The sequence below is a fragment of the Felis catus genome, chromosome C2 (assembly GCF_018350175.1).
Source record: "Felis catus isolate Fca126 chromosome C2, F.catus_Fca126_mat1.0, whole genome shotgun sequence".
Classification (NCBI taxonomy): Eukaryota; Metazoa; Chordata; class Mammalia; order Carnivora; family Felidae; genus Felis; species Felis catus.
The window spans coordinates 772,838-788,820 of record NC_058376.1 but is presented as its reverse complement, the minus strand read 5'-3'; the positions used below and the strand labels follow the sequence as shown (position 1 = coordinate 788,820).

The 15,983-nt window shown below is 41.1% G+C and overlaps 1 long non-coding RNA gene across 1 annotated transcript in view; it reads right to left on the bottom strand.

Moving 5' to 3' along the window:
* LOC109503254 overlaps positions 1–15,983 on the bottom strand; it is a 31,876-nt gene that overhangs the window by 2,855 nt on the left and 13,038 nt on the right. Inside the window, exon 2 of the long non-coding RNA XR_002162130.3 lies at positions 201–668. This is a non-coding gene — a long non-coding RNA (uncharacterized LOC109503254). The remainder of the gene's footprint in view (positions 1–200; positions 669–15,983) is intronic.

Sequence of the window (15,983 nt, the reverse complement as noted above, 5' to 3'; positions counted from 1 at the left end):
CGTTGAGTCTCAAGGCCTCCTCAGGGAACACCAGTGGAACCCTGACAACACATCAGAATGGCTGAACTTAGCCTGACTGTGCCAAAGGTCGGGAGGACACGAGGCCCGCGTGTGGCTGGTGTCGGCATGAAAGGACACAGCCACTTAGCATCTCCTCAGTGGTTTCCTAAAATCATACATGTGCTCACCACACCACTCACCCCTCCACTCCTGAGTATCGGCCAAGAGCGATGAAAACATCACCTCTACACCAGTAGGAGAATGTACAACCTTACTTATAAGAGTCAAAAGCTAGAAGTAAGCCGACTGTCCATCGTCAGGAGAATGCACAAGCAAACTGTGGTTCACCCATGCCATGAACGCTACTCAAAAAAACCAAAAAGGGAGCAAATGAACATGGGTAAGTTTCACACATGTTGCGCTGAGTGAAAGAAGTCAGGCATAGCCATTCACAGGATGCTCGAGGTCAGGCAAAACTCATCACTGGCGCTAAAACTCAGGCGGTGATTCCCTCTTGTGTGAGGACTGGCCTGCAAGGCACAGGGGACTTTTTAGACAGAGGGAGCGCTGTCTATCTTGATGGTGTGTGGATTACATGGGCGCGTTTCTCAAAATCCTTAGAACTGTACATGTTAGATCTGCACATTTCCTGGCACAGATGCTTTAACCTAAAAAAAAAAAAAGAAAAGGCAGAATTGGTACCCCTGGTTTTCCTGTCTACATTGGCTCCAAAAGCTCGCACATTCTCCTTTCTTGCTCCCCATGGTCATGTGTCCAGCCTCCCAGGGTGCGAAATCCCTTTGTGCCTCGATTAATGCAGCCACATCCCCCCTTTTGTAGATAGAACATGGTATTTATTTCTTCATAATGATCTACCTCTGGAGTATATACCCTTCATACCCTCCCCTGAGTGTGAATCACTCCTGGGATCACGTTACATTGTATTAACCAAGAATTTTACAGAGTAACTAAGGTCCCAAATCAGTTGACTTTGAGTTAATCAAATGGAAGATTCTCCTGGGTGGGTCAGACCTAAAAGATGTCGGAGAGATTTCTCCTGCTGTCTTTCCTGTGAACTGCCCATGGAGGGGCCACACAGCTAGAACCTGAGGGTGGGCAGTGACAAAATGGGGACCCCACCTCTGCAACTGCAAGGAACTGAATCCTGCTCACAACTAGTTAGTCTGAAAGAGGTCCCAAAGCCTCAGATGAGATGGGCCAACAGCTTGGTTCTACCACACGACCCTGAACAGGACCCAGCTGAGCTGTGCCGAGACCTCAGACCCACAGGAACCATGAGATGGTCTGTTTGTGTTTTTTTAAGTGCCTAAGTTGGTGATAACTTGTTATGCAGCCATGTTAGTTAGAACTATCCACCCCATCCGCATGTCTCACCCTCTAGTCCTTGTAAACGCCTGCTCTCCTCTCCTACCCCTCACTTCTAGAATTAGGGCCATCAGCCCACACTGGGTGTACCCTTCCTGTCTGCCAGGACAAAGATCTCCCGTCAGGGCCTGTGAGGCTGCCCACCCCTCTATGTGGAGCCCAGCTGCCAGGCACCACGAGCAGGGCTGTCCCCCTCTTGGGCTTCCCTGCCCTCCTGATGCTTCCATTCTCCCTTTACAGTACACATCTTCTCAACAGGGGGATTACAGGGTATTGCCCAGGTGAGCCCAGTGTCATCACAGGGAGGAGATGGGCATGGGGGAGAGGGGAAGAGTGGTAGGAACCAGAAGACTGAATACTGCTGCCTTTGTAGATGCCAGAAGGGCCGGGAGCCAAAGAGTGAAGGTGCCTGTAAAGGCTGGAAAAGGCAAGAAATGGAGTCTTTCCTGGAGCCTCCAGAAGGAAGCAGCCCTACTGGCCCGTCTTGGACTTCTGACCCCCTGATTCATAAAGGATTAAATTTGCGTTATTTTAAGCCATCAATTTTGCGGTGATTTGTTACAGCCGCAAAGGACACACGTTTTCTAACTGATATGCAGCCTGTCTCTCAGCCTTGCCTTGACCACACAGTCAGGGCTTACACACTCTCAAAACTTCCTGAGTAAGGGGCACCTGGGGGGCTCAGTCGGTTGAGCATCCGACTTCAGCTCGGGTCATGATCTCACGGCTCGTGAGTTCAAGCCCCGCATCAGGCTCTGTGCTGACAGCTCGGAGCCTGGAGCCTGCTTTGGACTGTCTCCCTCTCTCTCTCCCCCTAACCCACTCGCATTCCGTCTCTGTCTCTCTCAAAAATAATAAATAAACATTAAAAAAATTTTTAAAAAAACTTCCTGGGTGAGCCTGTAAAAATCCACTGGAGAGTCTAGAATGTTGCTGGGGTCAGTGAGTGATGAATTGATATGTTTATAAAAATAAAGTTTATAATCCTGAACACGGATTATATCACTTTGGCTTCTAAACACTTTGGATTCTTCAGACAGTATTTAGCCGAAAGAACACGAAGGGCCTGCCCTCGACCAGGTCTCAGCCCCGTGGATGGGCTGAGAGGGGCAACGGGTCCCTAAGACTCTTCTTTGGGACAGAGAAGAGGCATACGCAATTTCCCTCTTCTCCTCGGGGCTGAGAGCAGCAGCTGCTCCGTGTCTGAGACATCCGTCCCCGTTTCCAGAGAAGCTGCTGGCAGAACAGGCACGCATCTGGTTCATGTAGGAGGATGAGCTCAAACTTGGCCTGAGAGAAGGATGGCCTCGTATGAGAATAGGCCTCCATGATAGGTTACTCGTTTTTTGTGGGAATACTTTTTCGACATAAGGAAAGATGGCAAAAATGAGTGGTCAGGAGACCGTGTTCATGGCCTGTGACCCCACTCCTGCTCCTGCTGAGACCCAGACCCTTGTTCTCTCAACACTGACTTCTTCATGCTCAAGGCCCAGCTTAAATGCCCCCACCCCAACCCCTTGTCCCAAATGGATCCTGCTTATTCATTTATTGCCATCATTTTTATTTTCACTTATGAAATATCTCAAACACAGAGTAGAGTAGGGAGAGCAGAGCAATGACCACCGCTGAACCCATTTTCTAGCTTCGTCGATCTTACATTTGCCATTCTTGCTTTAACGACCTCATTGCTGAGACATTTGAAATTACAGACATTATGACATTTCACACATAAATACTTCAGTATTCATCTCTAAAAAAATAAGAACTGCTTTCTACATTAGGCGTAATACTGTTGCTGAATCAAATTCAAAATATAATACCAAGCTAAAAATAGCCTCTATATCATCTAATGCCTGGGCCATATTTAAATTTCCACAATTTTCCAAAGTTATCTTCTACAAGTTGTTTTTCCTCCTAAACTCTGATGGAAGGGTAGGGCTTGCTTCTGGACTTCTCCATCCTGTATGGCACCAATAGTGGATGGAAAAGCTACTGTGTTCTCAAAGTACTTGAAATGATTTTTTTCCTGTGTGGGGTTCTACTATCAATAAACTCTGCCATCTTTCCTCAGCTTCTTTTCAATATCAAAAATATTTTCTTTTTAATTTAATTGTTCAGATACGTAAAATACTGACCTGGTTCAAAAGTCAAAGGTCAAGGCACCCTGCAGGCACCCATTTTCGTTGGTTTCTAGTTAGTTCTTTCAGGGTTTCTTTTTGCAACACATTTCCATACAAAAGGAAGTGCCCTGTATTCACAGAGCTGCACTCCACGTCCTCATTTAACAACACAAGCTGGAGGGTACTCTAGCTCATTCTTCCTAACTTGTAGTGATTGGGTTTTCCATCTCCTGGGTCTGCCATGGGTTCAAACAGTATCGCGCAAAAAGACATTTGGGCAGTTTCCAATCCCAAGGCTGCAAAGAAAACTCCATGCATGTGTCATTTCCTGTTCTTGCACATGTGTGCATCTTTAGAACAGACCAAGGGAAACACATCTGTAACTTTGTTAGACCCAGCCAATCCCTCCACAGGATGGCCAACAAGTACACTGAGCCTCCCTTCAGTCTCACCAATGAAATCGCCTGTCAAGCCTCTGGGGTTTTACTAATCTGATGGCTGTGAACCAGTATTTCAGTGCACAGATTTGATTTCTTTTACTACAAATGATGCTAAGCACTTATTTATATGTTGAGATTCATTTGTTCTGAGAAGAGGCATATTTGTGGCCCTTGCCATCTGTTCAATTGTTCTTGTTTTTTTCTTCTCCATTTCCTGAAACTGTACATATTAAATAGGTAGCCCTTAGTGACAACTTCCAAGTGTTTGTTCTCAACTTGTCATTGGTCTTTTGCTTTTACTTTTTAAACTTTAATCAGGGAGAGGAGGAGTTCAAGATGGTGGGGGAGTAGGGAGACCCTAGGCTTGCTTTGTCCTTTGAACACAGCTAGATAAATATTAAATCACTTTGAACACCCGAGAAGTCTATCCGAGTACTGAGAGAGCAAAACTGTATAACTAGAGGTAGAAAAAATGGCCACATCATGTAAGGTAGGAACTGCAGAGAGTAGGTTTGAGGGAGAGAAGAGCTGTGGGTGCTAAGATAAGGAGGAGTGAAAAAGAAAGAAAAAGAGAAAGAAAGAGTGAAAGTACTCATTGGGAATTGTACGAGAAAAACTCTTCCCCAAAACCATTGGCTGGAAAAGGGAGAGGGGCTGAATACCACAAGATTTCATAAACAGCGGAGTACACAGTCTGAAATTTTAGAGGTCTGCGCCATCGCCAGGGTTGTGCCTGATGGGCTTGGCAGTGCTCTCGGGGGACAGAGGGCAGAGACCCGGGACCGGGCAACAGAGCAGCAGTTCCCCTGTTTTGAGTGCATTTGGGAGTGACGCCATGGCCTCTCCCTGTGGCGCCAGCATGTTGCCCTGTTCCCTAGCATAGGAACAAAGACACTCTGGCTGAGGACAGCAAACCTTGGTATTGGCTTTTAGCTACGTTTTACAATAAATTCTGAACTGCTATGCAGTCACACAACTCATTTCTGGGACAAGACTGCACCAGCCACAGCACAGCGAGACCCTCCCCCAGAGGATCAGCACAGGTCCACACCATGCAGATCTCTAAAATTTGGAGTTTTGAGGGGTGCCTGGGTGGCTCAGTCGGTTAAGCGTCCGACTTCAGCTCAGGTCATGATCTCTCAGTTTGTGAGTTCCAGCCCCGTGTCGGGCTCTGTGCTGACAGCTCAGAGCCTGGAGCCTGCTTCAGATTCTGTGTCGCCCCATCGTTTGGCCCCTCCCATGCTCATGCTCTGTCTCTCTGTTTAATGGTTTAATAAATAACCATTAAAATTTTTTTTTTAATTTGGAGTTTTGAAACCCAGCTGCACAGGATAAAATACACGAGTGCTCTTCTCTCTGGCGGGCAGACAGCTCAGTCGCTGGCAGGGTGCAGGTGGGGATCTGGCAGAAGCCAGGGACACAAGTGAGGTGATTGCTCTTCTGTGAGGGCTTTCTGAAGAGTGGCAGGCAGGAGCTCCCCAATCCAGGGATAAAAGAGCTGTGTAAGGCCATTACCTGCTCCCATCAACACTGGCTGACTTCAGGGAGCAAAACAGCGCCACCCAGTGGAGGCCTGAGGTGCTTATACCAAGCCCCCATCCTCACCCAGAGCCCCTGCAGGTTCATCTTCACTAGGGCAAGAACACCTGAGAACCAGAGCAACAGGCCCCCTTCCCAGGAGACCAGCACAAACCCCTCACATGCACAAGTCTACTGATCATCAAGTGCTGCAAATCTTCAGCTCTAAGGGAAATGGGATCTTGTTTATTTTTTTGTTTTTGTTTTGGGAGGGTTTTTTTTTTGTTTGTGTTTTTTACCTCTTCTGAATATAGCTATTACTCTCAGGAGCATGAATACAATAGGTTTTCCTAACAATCTCTCTCTCTCTCTCTCTCTCTCTCTCTCTCTCTCTCTCTCCCTCTCTCTCTCTCTCTCTCTCTCTCTCTCTCTCTCTCTCTCTCTCACGTGCACACACACACACACACACACACATCATTGACTCAGACAAAATGACAAGATGGAGGAATTCACCCCAAAAGAAAGAACAGGAAGAAGTCATGGCCAGGGATTTAATCAATACAGATACAAGTAAGATGTCTGAACCAGAATTTAAAACAATAACCCTAAGGATACTAGCTGGACTTGAGAAAAGCATAGAAAACACTAGAGAATCCCTTACTGCAGAGATAAGTCAGGCCAAAAAAAAAAATGCTTTAATGAAGATGCAAAACTGAATGATGCAATGACAATAAGAATGGATGAAACACAGGAATGAATCAGTGATATAGAAGATAAAATTATGTAAAATAATGAAGCTGAAAAAAAAGGAGTGTAAGAAAGGTATTGGATCATGAGTGTAGACTTAGGGAACTCAGTGACTCCTTAAAGCATAATAACTTTCATATCATAGGAGTCCCAGAAGAAAAGATAAGGGAGCAGAAGGTTTATTTGAGCAAATTATAGCTGAAAACTTCTCTAATCTGGGGAAGGAAACAGACATTGAAATCCAAGTAGTACAGAGAATTCTCATTAAATTCAACAAAAGCCAGCCATCACCAAGACACAGTATAGTCAAATTCACAAAATACACAGACAAGGAAAAAATCCTGAGAGCAAAAAGGGAAAAAAATTTCTTAATTTACAAGGGAAGACAGATCAGATTCACAGCATAACTGTCTGCAGAAAGTTTTCAGGCCAGGAGGGAATGGCATGATATATTCAACATGCTGAAGGAAAAAATATGCAGCCAAGAATACTTTATCCAGCAAGTCTGTCATTCAGATTAGAAAGAGAGACAAGAGGGGTGCCTGAGTGACTCAGTTGGTTGAGTGTCTGACTTTGGCTCAGGTCATGATCTCATAGTTCATGAGCTGGAGCCCCACATCAGGCTTGCTGCTGTCAGCACAGAGTCCACTTGAGATCCTCTGTCCCCCTCTCTCTCTGTGCCCCGCCCCCCGCCCCCCGCCACTCATTCTCTCCCCCTCTCTCTCTCCATCTCTCAAAAATAAATAAACAGTAAAAAAAAGAGAGAGAGAAACAAGACTTCCCCAGACAAACAAAAACTAAAGGAGTTTGTGACAACTAAACCAGCCCTGCAAGAAAGATTAAAGGGGACTCTTTGAGTGGGGAAAAAAAGACCAAAAGCAACAAAGACTAGAAAGGAACAGAGAACATCACCAGAAATATCAACTTTGCAGGTAACACAGTGGCACTAAATTCATATCTTTCAATAATCACTCTGAATGTAAATGGAATAAATGCCCCAATCAAAAGACACAGGGTATCAGAATGGATTAAAAAACAAGATTCATCTATGTGCTGCCTTCAAGAGACTCATTTTATACCTAAAGACATCAGCAGATTGAAAGTGAAGGGATGAGAAATATCTATCATACTAATAGACACCAAAAGAAAGTCAGAGTAGCCATACTCATATAAGAAAAACTAGATTTTAAACCAAAGACTATAACAAAAGATGAAGAAGGACATTGTATCATAATTAAGGGGACTATCCATCAAGAAGATCTAACAATTGTAAACATTTATATCCCCAACTTGAGACACCTAAATATATAAATCAATTAATAACAAACATAAAGAAACTCATTGATAATAATACAATAATAGTAGGAGACTTTAACACCCCACTTACAGCAATGGAAAGATCATCTAAGCAGAAAATCAAAAAGAAAACAATGGCTTTGAATGAAAACACTGGACCAGAGAGACTTAGCAGATATATTCCAAACATTCCATCCTAAAGCAGCAGAATACACATTCTTTTCAAGTGCACATGGGACATTCTCCAGAACAGATTACATACTGGGTCACAAATCAGCCCCCAACAAGTACAAAAGACTGAGACCATACCAAGCATATTTTGAGACCACAATGCTATGAAACTTGAAGTCAACCACAAGAAAAAATTTGGAAAAATTACAAATACATGGAGATTAAATAAAATCTGATGAAAGAATGAATGGGTTAATGAGGAAATTAAAGAAGAAATTTAAAAAAATACATGGAGGCAAATTAAAATGAAAACACGATGGTCCAAAACCTTTGGGATGCAGCAAAGGTGGTCCTAAGAGGGAAGTATATAGCAATACAGGCCTACCTCAAGAAGCAAGAAAAGTCTGAAATACACAAGTTAACCTTACACCTTAAGGAGCTAGGAAAGGAACAGAAAATAAAGACTAAAGCCAGCAGAATAAGGGAAATAATAAAGATCACAGCAGAAATAAATAATACACACACACACACACACACACACACACACACACACCAGTAGAACAGATCAATGAAACTAATTGCTAGTTTTTGGAAAGAATTAAACCCTTCACCAGACCTATCAAAAAGAAAAGAGAGGGTGCACTGGTGGCTCAGTCGGTTAAGCATCCAGCTTCAGCTCAGGTCATGATCTCATGGTTCGTGAGTTAGAGCCCGCCATTGGGCACTGCACTGATGATGCAGAGCCTGCTTGGGATTCTGCCTCTCTCCCTCTCTCTCTCCCTCTCCCCCCTCAAAAATAAATAAACTTTAAAATAAAATAATAAAAGAGAAAGAACCCACGTAAGTAAAATCACAAATGAAAGAGGACAGATCACAACCAACACCACAGAAATACAAACAATTATAAGAGAATACTATGAAAAATTATATGCCAACAAACTGGGCAATCTGGAAGAAATGGACAAATTCCTAGAAACATACAAACTACCAAAACTGAAATAGGAAGAAATAGAAAACTTGAACAGACCCATAATCAACAAAGAAATTGAATCAGTAATCAAAAATCTCTCAACAAACTAAAGTCCAGGGCCAGATGACTTCTTAGGGGAATTCTACCAGACATTTATTTTTTTTATTTGTTATAATTGTAAAGCACTTCTTTTTTTTAAATATAATTTATTGTCAAGTTAGCTAACATACAGTGTACACAGTGTGCTCTTGGCTTTGGGGGTAGATTCCCATGATTCATTGCTTACATACAACACCCAGTGCTCATTCCAACCAATGCTCTCTTCAATGGCCATCACCCATTTCCCTCACTCTCCCATCCCCCCCCCCATCATCCCTCAGTTTGTTCTCTGTATTTAAGTCTCTTATGGTTTGTCTCCCTCTCTGTTCGAAACTGTTTTTCCCCTTCCCTTCCCCCATGGTCTTCTGTTAAGTTTCTCAAGTTCCACATATGAGTGAAAACATATGATCTGTCTTTCTCTGCCTGACTTATTTCACTTAGCATAATACCCTCCAGTTCCATCCACATTGTTGCAAATGGCAAGATATCATTCTTTTTCATTTCCAAGTAGTATTCCATTGTATATATAATCTTCTTTATCCATTCAGCAGTTGATGGACATTTGGGCTCTTTCCATAATTTGGCTATAACAACAATAGCCAACAATAGCCAAATTATGGAAAGAGCCCAAATGTCCATCAACTGCTGAATGGATAAAGAAATTGTGGTTTATATACACAATGGAGTACTACATGGCAATGAGAAAGAACGAAATATGGCCCTTTGTAGCAACATGGATGGAACTGGAGAGTGTGATGCTAAGTGAAATAAGCCATACAGAGAAAGACAGATACCATATGTTTTCACTCTTATGTGGATCCTGAGAAACTTAACAGAAACCCATGGGGGAGGGGAAGAAAAAAAAAAAAGAGGTTAGAGTGGGAGAGAGCCAAAGCATAAGAGACTCTTAAAAACTGAGAACAAACTGAGGGTTGATGGGGGGTGGAAGGGAGGGGAGGGTGGGTGATGGGTATTGAGGAGGGCACCTTTTGGGATGAGCACTGGGTGTTGTATGGAAACCAATTTGACAATAAATTTCATATATTGAAAAATAAAATAAAATAAAATAAACATTGGGGTACATATGCCCCTATGAATCAGCACTCCTGTATCCTTTGGATATATTCCTAGCAGTGCTATTGCTGGGTCATAAGGTAGTTCTATTTTTAATTATTTGAGGAACCTCCACACTGTTTTCCAGAGTGGCTGCACCAATTTACATTCCCACCAACAGTGCAAGAGAATTTCCATTTCTCCACATCCTCACCAACATATGTTGTTGCCTGAGTTGTTAATTGTAGCCACTCTGACCGGTGTGAGGTGGTATCTCAGTGTGGTTTTGATTTGTATTTCCCTGATAATGAGTGATGTTGAGCATCTTTTTATGTGTCTGTTGGCCATCTGGATGTCTTCTTTGGAAAAGTGTCTATTCATGTCTTTTGCCCATTTCTTCACTGGATTATTTGTTTTTCAGGTTCTGAGTTTGGTAAGTTCTTTATAGATTTTGGATACTAACCCTTTATCTGATATGTCATTTTCAAATATCTTCTCCCATTCAGTCAGTTGTCTTTTAGTTTTGTTGAGTGTTTCCTTTGCAGTGCATAAGCTTTTTATCTTGATGAGGTCCCAATAGTTCATTTTTGCATTTATTTCCCTTGCCTTTGGAGATGTGTTAAGCAAGAAATTGCTGAGGCTGAAATCAAAGAGGTTGTTCCCTATTTTTTTCTCTAAGGTTTTGACATTTCCTGTCTCACATTTAGGTCTTTCAACCATTTTGAGTTTATTTTGTGCATAGTATAAGAAAGTGGTCCAGTTTCATTCTTCTGCATGTTGCTATCCAGTTCTCCCACCATTTGCTTAAGAGACTGTCTTTTTTCCATTGGATACTCTTTTCTGCTCTGTCAAAGATTAGCCCTATGTTTGTGGGTCCAATTCTGGGTTCTCTATTCTATTCCACTGGTCTATGTGCCTGTTTTTGTGCCAATACTATACTATCTTGATTACAGCTTTGTAGTAAAGGCTAAAGTCCAGGATTGTGATGCTTTGGTGTTCTTTTTCAACATTACTTTGGCTATTTGGGGTCTTTTGTGGTTCTATACAAATTTTAGGATTGTTTGTTCTAGCTTTGAGATGAATGCCAGTGCAATTTTGATTAGGATTGCATTCTATGTACCTATTGCTTTGGGTAGTATTTACATTTTAACAATATTTGTTCTTCCAATCCATGAGCATGGAATGTTTTTCCACTTCTTTATGTCTTCTTCATTTCTTTTATAAGCTTTCTATAGTTTTCAGCATACAGACCTTTTCCAGACATTTAAAGAAGAGTTACCATGTATTCTTCTCAAACTGTTCCAAAAAATAGGAATGGAAGGAAACTTCCAAACTCATTCTATGAGGCCAGCATTACCTTGATTCCAAAACCAGACAAACACCCCTCTAAAAGGGCAAATTACAGGCCAATATCCCTGATGAACTGGATGTAACAATTCTCAGCAAGATACTAGGAAATCAAATCCAACAGTACATTAAAAGAATTATTCACCACAATCAAGTGGGATTTATTCCTGGGATGCAGGGGTGGTTCATTTTTTTTTTTAATTTTTTTTTCAACGTTTATTTATTTTTGGGACAGAGAGAGACAGAGCATGAACGGGGGAGGGGGCAGAGAGAGAGGGAGACACAGAATCGGAAACAGGCTCCAGGCTCTGAGCCATCAGCCCAGAGCCTGACGCGGGGCTCGAACTCACAGACCGCGAGATCGTGACCTGGCTGAAGTCGGACGCTTAACCGACTGCGCCACCCAGGCGCCCCCAGTGGTGGTTCAATATACACAAATTGATAAATGTGATACACCACATTAATAAAATAAAGGATAAGAACAATATACATGATCCTCATAATAGATGCAGAAAAAGCTTTGGCAAATACAGCATCCACTCTTGATAAAAAAAAAAACTCTCAAAAAAGTAGGTATAGATGAAACATACCTCAACATCATAAAAACCATGTATGAAAGACCCACAGCTAATATCATCCTCAGTGGGGAAAACCTAAGAGCTTTTCCTCTGTGGTCAGAAACAAGACAGGGATGTCCACTCTCACCGTTACTATTTAACATACTACTGGAAGTCTCAGCCTCAGCAATCAGACAACAAAAGGAAATAAACGGCATCCGAACTGGCAAGGAAGAAGTCAACTTTAACTATTTGCAAATGACATGATACTCTTATGTAGAAAACCCAAAAGACTCCACCAAAAATCGCTAGAACTAACACATGAATTCAGCAAAGTTGCATTCCTATACACCAATAATGAAGCAGCAGAAAAAAGAAATCAAGGAATCAATTCCATTTACAATTGAACACACACAAAAAAACATCGAGGTATTCCTAGATCCCTAGGAATAAACCTAAACAAAAAGGTAAAAGAGCTGTACTCTGAAAAGTATAGAACACTTATGAAAGGAATTGAAGAGGGCACAAAGAAATGGGGAAAAATCCCATGCTCATGGATTAGAAGAACAAACATTGTTAAAATGTCTATACTACCCAAAGCAATCTATACATTCAATGCAATCCCTATCAAAATAACACCAGCATTTTTCACAGAGCTAGAGCAAACAATTCTAACATTTGTATGGAACCACAAAAGGCACTGAATAGCCAAAGCAATCTTGAAAAAGAAAAGCAAAGCAGGAGGCATCACAGTTCTGGACTTCAAGCTATATTACAAAGCTGGAGTCATAAAGACGGTATGGTACTGGCACAAAAACAGACATATAGATCAATGGAATAGAATAGAAAACCCAGTAATGTACCCACTACTATATGGTCAACTAATCTTTGACAAAGCAGGAAAGAATATCCAATGTAAAAATGACAGTCTCTTCAAAAAATGGTGTTGGTAAAATTGGACAGGACATGCAAAAGAATGAAACTGGGCCACTTTCTTACACCATACACAGAAATAAATTCAAAATGGATAAAAGACCTAAGTGAGAGAAAGGATGCCATCAAAATCTTAGAGGAGAACACAGGCAGAAACCTCTCTGACCTCAGCCACATCAACTTCTTACTAAACATGTCTCCAGAGGCAAGGAAAACAAAAGCAAAAATGAACAACTGGAACTTCATCAAGATAAAAACTTCTGCAGAGTGAAGGAAACAATCAACAAAACTAAAAGTTAGGCTACAGAATGGGAGAAGATATTTGCAAATAAAATATCTGATAAATAGTATCTAAAATCTATAAAGAATTTATCAAAATCAACACCCCCCCCAAAAAAAATTTAGTGAAGAAATGGGCAAAGGACATAAAATAGACATTTTTCCAAAGAAGACATCCCGATGGCTAACACACACATGAAAAGATGCTCAATTCAACATCACTCATCATCAGGGAAATACAAATCAAAACCACAATGAGATACCACCTCACACCAGTAAGAATGGCTAAATTTAACAACTCAGGAAAACAGAGATTATCGAGGATGTGAGGAAAGGGGAACCCTTTTGCACTGTTGGTGAGAATGCAAGCTGGTGCAGTCACACTGGAAAACAGTATGGAGGTTCCTCAAAAAATTAAAAATAGAATTACCCTACAAAGGTAGTTCTAGGTATTTATCCAAAGGATACAAAAATGCTGATTCAAAGGGGGCACATGCACCCCAATGTTTATAGCAGTGCTATCAACAATAGCTAAATTATGGAAAGAGCCCAAATGTCCATCTGTTGACTGGTAAATGGATAAAGAAGTATATACACATACACACACACACACACACACACACACACACGCACACACACACAATGGAATATTACTCAGTGATCAAAAAGAATGAAATCTTGCCATTTGCAACCATGTGGATGGAACTGGAGTGTATTACGCAAAGTGAAATTAAGTAATCAGAGAAAAAAGTGTCATATGATTTCACTCATGTAGAATTTGAGAAACAAAACATATGAACACAGAGGAAGGGAAGAAAAAATAAGATAAAAACAGAGGGAGACAAACCATAAGACTTAAATACAGAGAGCAAACTAAGGGTTGCTGGAGGGGGGGGGATGGGCTAAATGGGTGATGGCATCTAATTTTCTCCTTAGCTCCTTTTGAAGCATGGTGATTTGGGGGTGGGAGATGGAGAGAAACGTTTCTAATTTTTCTATGTGAATACATCTGCTTTGACATTGTGTATTTATTTACTCAATTTTGGTAAGTCATAGAAAATTACCATTTCACCCAGGTATTTCAGCCTAGAGTTATAAGTAATCTCTTAAGATTTAATTTTCTCTATCTTGATGGTCATCTCTTCTTCCTTTTAGGGCTTCTGCTATGTGTATATATGGTTTTCCGTTTCTGGATTAGGTTATCTACTACTTATTTATTTTGTTGGTTGTTTTCAAAGAACTGGGCTTTTATTTGTTAATTCTACTGTTTCTCTGTTTTCCAACTTGTTAATTTCTGACCATCCCTTATTAATGGCTACTTTCAGTTTATTCAATTGTTATTAATTTAAATTTTGGAATTTGACATTTCATTCATTTATTTTTCTTTCTTTTGTTTTTCTTGATATAAATATAAGGCTGTCAGGGGCGCCTGGGTGGCTCAGTCAGTTAGGTGTCCGACTTCAGCTCAGGTCACAATCTCACGATCCGTGAGTTCGAGCCCCGCGTCAGGCTCTGGGCTGATGGCCCAGAGCCTGGAGCCTGCTTCTGGTTTTGTGTCTCCCTCTCTCTCTGCCCCTCCCCCGTTCATGCTCTGTCTCTCTCTGTCTCAAAAATAAATAAACGTTAAAAAAATTTTTTTAAATAAATAAAATAAATATAAGGCTGTAAGTTTGTCTCTGACCACTGCCCGAGCAACACTCCCTGGATTCTGATATGTTTTCATTACCAACATCTTCTAGCAATTCTGAAATTGGTTTGTATTTATCCTTTGACACAAGAGTTTTTAAACAAAGTTTTAAAATACACAGGCAAAAGAACATTTAAACTTTGTTTTGATTCTTAGTTTTATCATGTTGTTTACATTATTTCTATCTCAAACTGAAATGTTCACGTGGCCTAATTTGTGGTCAGTTCTCATGATTCTTCTATGTGTCCTGGAACAGAAAATTTGTATTCTTTATGATCAGAACACAGACTTCAACAGCTATTCACAAGACCTACCACACCATGCTATATCGGACTTCTTCATTCTAACCTCCTTGTGTCCCCTGGATCTGTTTTGGACTGATAGAAGAACACTAAATCTAATAGTGGGATTTCTTTCTGTTTCTCCTATTATGTCCTATAGTTTCTGCTTCATAACAATTGTGTCCGTGTCATTTGCTGCATAAATAGCTGTCACTGAAATGCAATCATTATGAAAAGTAGCCCACACTCTGAGGTCCTTCCTCCTCTCATTTAATGTTTTTTGGCCCCAAATGTGTCCTGTACAATATAAATATCATGACCCTTGTATTCTTTTACTCAAATCAACTTTACTAAAACAAATTTATATGCAATAAAATGAGCCTGTTTTAAGTGTATAGTTAGGTTAAGTTTTGCCAAACGTGCATTCCTGCATAGCAGCTACCACAACCAAGAACATTGGCATCCCCAAACTTGGGCCTCATCCCATACCCCAAGCAGACACTGACATCCTTCTGACACTATAGATTAGATTTGTCTGGTCTAGAGTTGCATAATAGTGGAATCATACAGTATGCACTCTTTTTTCTGGGTTCTTTCACCCAACATAATGTTTTTGAGGTCCATCCACGTTGTCAGGAATCTATTCCTTTCTGTTGTTGAGCAGAGTGAGTTTCCATTGTATGAGTAGTCTGATTGATGAGTAGTCAGTCCTTGACATACTGATGATAATTGGACGCGTTTCCAGGTTTGGGCTTTTATGAATGAGGCTGCTATGAACTCTTCAGTACAGATTTTGGTTTAGACCAATATCTTCATTTTTCTTGGATAAATACCTAAAAGAGGAATTGCTGGATTGTATGGTAAGTATCTGTTTAACGTTTTAACTGTTTTCCAAAGTGTTTGTACCATTTTATATTTCCATCAGAAATGTATGCATTATAGCTGCTTCATCTGTGTCAACACTTAATATTACCAGTCTTATTAATTTTAGTGTTCTGGTGGGTGTGCAGTGGTATCTTATCATGGTTTTAATTTTCTTTTCCCTGATCGCTAATGATTAGCACTTATTGACTAGTCACTCCATTGTGAGGTGCCTGTT